Source organism: Poecilia formosa, unplaced genomic scaffold (assembly GCF_000485575.1).
Source record: "Poecilia formosa unplaced genomic scaffold, Poecilia_formosa-5.1.2 Scaffold43, whole genome shotgun sequence".
In the NCBI taxonomy this organism is placed as follows: domain Eukaryota; kingdom Metazoa; phylum Chordata; class Actinopteri; order Cyprinodontiformes; family Poeciliidae; genus Poecilia; species Poecilia formosa.
In genome coordinates this window covers 459,632-466,077 of record NW_006799982.1, presented here as the reverse complement: position 1 = coordinate 466,077, position 6,446 = coordinate 459,632, and positions in this window count along the sequence as shown.

The window sequence follows — 6,446 nt, the reverse complement described above, 5'->3', positions numbered from 1 at the left end:
CCTGGATTATTAGGTAGGTAAGCAGACTGAGATTCTAACCGAGGACCCTCTTGTTGCAAGGTAGTAGTATGTCCCGTTCCCATACTAGTAGTACATTCTTATTAATGAAAATAATTATAACAAAAACAAAAAACACAAGGGAAACACAGTTTTATTTGTATAGTACCTTGTCACTATCAGTGTTTTCAAAATACTTTGCAGAGACAAATAAAGACAAAAATAGAAAACAACAATAGCCCTAATGAAGTTCTATTGTAATAAAGTGTAATCAGCAAATGTAAACAGTTAAGTGCTGTACAGATCCAATACATGTAACCACAATTAAAATATAATCCAATTAATGGAAATGATAAAAATGTGAGTCTTATGAGACTTTTTTTGTCTTTTTAAAGTAACAAAACAGTCTCTAGCAGAGCATTACAGAACATGCAAAGTAGCCAAAAGCGGACATCTTTCCTCCTAATTTGATACTTGGTTATGGCCAAAAGATTACCGCCTGCTTAGATTTAACAAAAATGGATTGCAAAGTACATTTAAAAACAAGTAATAAAATCTTAAAATCAATTTTAAAAGCTACAGGAAGTCAGTGGAGGGACTTGAGTGTTGCAGTAATGTGCTTTCTCTTTTTTTTGTGCAGTAGAGGCAGCAGTATTCTGAACTCACTGCAGGTTCACAATTGATTTCTTTGGTAGACCAGCGAGGAGGGAATTGCAGCAAAAGGTACAGAAAATAATGAAGGTAATGAGCAGGTGATAACAGGCTACATTGTGCACAAGCCTGATGTTGCAGGTAAACCAAGTGAAGTGTGTCAAGAAGTTAAACATGACTGTTTGCGACATACAATGAGGCTCTTTCTGAGCTCTTCTCTTCATTGAAATTAAGCTTGAACCTCCCCCAGCAGTTTTCCTCGATGCCCCCTGCTGACTGTATGAAGTTATTTTTAAGCTCAGAAGTTGAATCAACTGTCAGCATAACCTGGTTGCATACAGTGGCACCCAGCATTATGCATTTTTTAACATGCACACCTGCCGCCCGACATATGACATTCACCGGTACAAAGCATTTTCAGGCTTCTCACACTTCTCTTGCCAGTCCAACATGTCTCAGCATGTCTGCTTGACTAGGAAAACTTCACCAGAAGGAAAACTCTCAAGCTTACAGGTTACAGACACAGATATTTTTGTATCTCCAGGCCTGTATGACCCTGCCGAGTCTACAATATCGATATTGTCAATAATGGACGGCAAAGCAGAAACGATAGTTTGCATGTCACGGGAACCGCACTCAAGCATCTGCATGAGTAAAGTCCATCCCAATGAACACAGTGACGGACTGAAGAATTTTACACATTTAAGCATTTTCAAAATGAAATAAGATACATGAAAATGCAAAGTGTTGGTCAAAGGGGACCTTTTTAAAGGATGGTGAGGGTATGTCTCACTGGGAACATGAAGCTGGAAGCTTCAGTCCCTCTCAGTGTGGGATTCAGTGCAGTGGACTCTTCATTTTTTTTCACGGAGCTGTATTTTTCGGTAGGCTGACATTTAAAATCCACTGGTGTTATGCAACATTGCAATTATCTAAGAAACAGAACTTTGAGTTTCCATTGACTGTGAGTCATATTCCTCAAAATTAAAAGAAACAAATGCTTTAAAAAAATGAATGATGAATTAACTTTTTATTGAAAATAAATGTTCAATGATTTTCTAATTTGTACTTTTATGTCTTCCAGCGAACAACAGAAAAAAAAATGCTCCAAGAACAAAACTGATTAACAACATGTCCGCATTTGATCATTAATATTTTGAAAGACAGCCTAGTTAGCAGCACTGCCTAGCTCCTCTACCACATTAAGCTGTGCTTCTTTTTTTTTCCCCTTTTTCAGAGTAAATAATGAATGAGAGCGCATGAATTTTGCATATTTTTGTTCATTACGTGCTGAGAGATTTGGGGAGCGGAGGAGGGGGAAGTGGTGGCAGCGCAGTGCATGCACACGCCAGAGTTTTTGATGAGCAAAAAAAACAAACCTTCTCTTACACCGCTCAAGAGCTCTCAAAAATGATGTCACCCCTTTTTTCAGAGAATGCCCTGTGGGAGGTAACAAGGTCAGCTCTCTGCAGCCTGATGCTCGGTGTGGCACGGCTGGCTTTTTAAATCTGCCCCCGTTGCTTGTACGATCCCATTTCCCGTCCTGGTGAGCCTCCCTCACGAGAGCTTCGTCAGCTCAAATCTCCTCACAGACAGCGAGAGCCTCTTTCTGCATTCAGATATGCGTGGTCTGTCTGTCTACGCGCTCTGTGATGCACATACATAAGTCAAGAGAGAAGAGTCTCTTAGCCACATTAACCACCGTTAATGCAAGTTCATATGGATTTGCAATCATAACGACCCAACATCCTATTGCTTCAGAGGAAACCTAAGTGCTGCCTTTGTGCATGCCGTCCAGAAACCTTTCATTTATTTCTCCGCATTCCAGGGCGTTTTGCGAAGTTACAGTTTGAAGTCTGCAGTTTATCAAGGATCTTGTTTCATTACATGAAATATTTAAAACACAAAGCGAAGGTTATTTAGTGAAATAAGTTAAATGATTTAATACTTGTTGTGAACTGCATGACTGATTAGTCATTATTAATGAGTTCGCTCTAATTTTCCCTGATTCTGCTCTGACTTTCAGATTCCTTTTCAACCAGCTTTGGCGGTAATAAAATGATCACCCCTCACTTTAGAGTCTCTGAACTAATTGATTAAACAATTCACCTCTGTGCCATGAAACGTGTCCTTCGAGTAAGTAGCTTATCCTAATATTTAGGATACACCGAGTGCCTGTAAATCTAGACTAAAAACCCTTCAGTTTAGAATCAACGAAGCATTAATCAACAATCTGATGTGTAAATGTAATGCTTCAATCGTTCGCCATGTGTTCTATGACTTTGTGATGTAAAGCACTTTGAAAATCTCTGTTGCTTAACATTTCTCCAGAAATACAAGTCTGTGGGACTCGGATCAATGAGCCTTCAAAATTATGTAAAAGGAGAGCATCACAACTACAACTTTCTAATTGGTTAGGTAGTTAGGCACTTATGTCAGAAATCAAGAGGCTCTTTCTCATTGAATCATGCCGTGTTTGTAATCACCACCATGGTGCGTGTGGGGCTGCAGGCACTGGAACCTGTTGGTTAGTCATTTTGCGTGTTTACTGGACAGACGGGATCTCATGTTGATGTTCATACCATGATAAAAAAAAATAATAAATTAACATCGGCAATGCAGGCACATTTTTAAAAGACATGTTATTATTAAAGGGCAAATATCATAATACCTAAATATCATAACCTGCCTTTTTAACAGTTGCAAAGGGGATGAGTCATTTTCAAAGAAATAATGAGTTGGTGCTTTTTTTTACTCATAAAGAGTCTCTGGAGCCATGGCTCTCTAAGATGGAAAGCGGACGCCAAATATTGATGACACAACAGTGTGGGAATGCTTGTAAATGTTAACAGAAAACCGATTGTTTTTACTAACAAAAAACATAAAACACATTTCTAACTGGAAAACATCAAACTGTCGTATGTCTGCTTATTGGTAATCAATTCCTTATTGGAATGAGGGTGACTGCTTGTCCAGAAATTGTGGAGGAGTTTTATAAAAGAGGGTGAACTCCTCCTCACTCCCCCAAAATAGTGACAAATAGTAACACTTTTTGTCCTGCTTCAAGTTATGAAGCTCTCAGTCAGTCAGCAGTCAGACCATCAAGGCGTCTACAAATGTTATTTACAAGTATAAATGTTTTCAGGTGAAAAAAATACCTGTGGCTTTCATGACATAAAAAAAAACTGCTCTTTCCAAACTTTAATCTTGCCATGTTTTCTTCAAATATTTAGATCAGTGGCTTGTTTTTTTCCTCAGTGTTTGAGCTCTGTGAATTCAGCATTTTGACTTCCCATCCAACCACCACATGTGCACTGGCATGTAGCATTGGCTTGAAGTGACTTTGTTAGTTTGTTAGACCTCCAGGTTACTGATCTGTCTCCAGACTTTCCCCTTTCCTCTAGACAATTCGCTATTTAAATCGTCACATTCTCCGTTATCCGAAGCTCCGTTTTTCTCATGCTTTTTTTTAAATGCATTTCTTCACATATAAAAATGAACCTATCATGATCAACCAGCATGAACAGAACATGGTGAAAGGGAAAAAAGAGAATTACATGCCCTTTGATATTTTCTGTCTGCTTTGTTTCTAATGAGGTAGCAGTGACTGTTGCTAGTTAGCATACACATATTTCCTGCTGCACTTATACAAATGACTCATCTCTGTGTAGATAACTTCTGTAAAGCAAATTTGATCACGGCATATTGTATAGTCTAATCAAAATTATTAAAGTCTATTCAAGTCCTGCTGCCAGATTCTCGCTGTTTTCAAACATGAACACGATCAGGATGTGTCGCTTTACAGAAACGTTCGCGCTAAAATTGTAATTTAAGTTTTAACACAGACTGGAATCTGCCAACAGTTACATGCTGTATATTTATGTAACAGATGGCGCTACAACTAATTAGCAGGTACAAAGCCACACATGATGACAACCATCAGTTCTCACGTTTGGAGATACGCTGAGCACAACAGCCACTTTACCAACGTGGACCACAGTTTGTCCATTGTATTAAGTTACATTATTATCATTATTATTATAACATGATCACCATGCATTATGGATTTACAAATGGAATACAAGGCGTTCTATAAGTGAAGTGTGATGATGAAAGAAACACACTGGGATAATGTTTGAAACATATAAAGCAAACGGCCAAAAATATAAAACCCAAATGGAAAGGTTACATGTAGGAGCTTTAACGACCTGGGCTGGTAAGAGTTGTCACATTCATGCCATATTAATCTTCTGCTGATGTCAGTTTGCACTTAGCACGTAATCTGAATATGAGGTGAAGCACAGGTGAAACAGTGCATTTCTAATACTCGTGTCTTCCACCTATAGTGCACAGAAACCAGTGTTTGAAAATCCAGCACTGTGGTGCCCAACACGCATATTTGAAGGATTGTGCTTTCTACTGTCTGTCATATTTTCTTCTTTCCTGTTTATCTAGATAGCAGTAGTTTTTTTTTTTCTTGCCTCCTTAACATTTGCTTTTTGTGCACATCCACTCCCGTGAGGCGGCTCTGTAAGCTTCTCCCTTCTCATTTCCAACCCTGTCTGTCTGGAAGTGGGTCACAGACTACAGCTGTGCTAAAAGCTTTTCTAAATAAAACACCATAAGCTCAGCAGTCTTGAGCGTTAGTCATCCCAACACTTGAGGAAGTTAAAGAGAACTGCATATACGGTTACACAGTGTCTGCTTGTTTTTCTTCATATGGAAATTAGAACAGGACAACGTGATACCCGTCAAAGCATCTTCCCAAAAAGTTTCCAGCCCGGTGAGGGGCTTTGGTTCTGGCGATATTTGCTTTTTAAAGCATATTCCTATGAAAAACTGAAGGAAATTTTAAAAAAATACATTCTATGTTTTAAAGGCTTTTTAATATATACTTCATTAAATGTATTCAAAGAGACAAGTTTTAAATCAGTGGGACGTCCAGATCACAGGTCTAAAATATGAATGATCCAATCTGTCAGGCGTCCCACTGGTTCTTTTGCACTGTGAAATATTCTAATATTTATATTTTATGTCTCAATGATGCAGATATTGGATTTGAATACTTGGCATTCCCTGAATCAGTTTAGTTTTCCTCTGGCGCCATCTTGAGATCGACATTATTTCACTGGTTTAGTAGCAATACAATCCACAATGACTGAATCCCGTATTGATAACCTCACTAACGTTTCATTTATAAAAAAATAAAGTAGCAAGTGTTGTTTTGAACTGTTCAGTTTAAATATTCAAGCTAATCTAAACTGCATATTTTTAATAAAATATTTAGTTTTATTAAAGTGCATCCAGTTAGCTCTGTTGCAAAGGTGGAGCTTAGAGTTATTTCCAAAAGTGTTCGAGCCCCTTGAGCTATTTTGGAAAGAACAAGCATATATAAAATGTTCCTATCATTTGCTGATCACACACTTCTTCCATGAAATCCTAGTTTGTTTTTTAATGTAATAAATTATGGGAAAATTCCATAGGTATGAATAATTTTGCACAATCAAAAGTGATACAGATGACATAGAAGTAACACAAATAGCAATGAAGATGTGGTTCTTTGAAAAATGTAATTGCTTCTCAAATGCTATAATGGCTCTGCTCATAGTAAGGAAACGGTACGATTCGGAAAATCGCCCACTGCTCTTGTGCCACTAAGACCAGATGCTCACCGTCTCTAAAACCAATGTTCTGACGGAAAGAAGAAACTTTGCTGCAGTTACCACTGACGTTACTGCACTACAAAAGCATTGGATACCACTAAAGATGACCTGAACTCTGGTCCAGGAAGAATATTT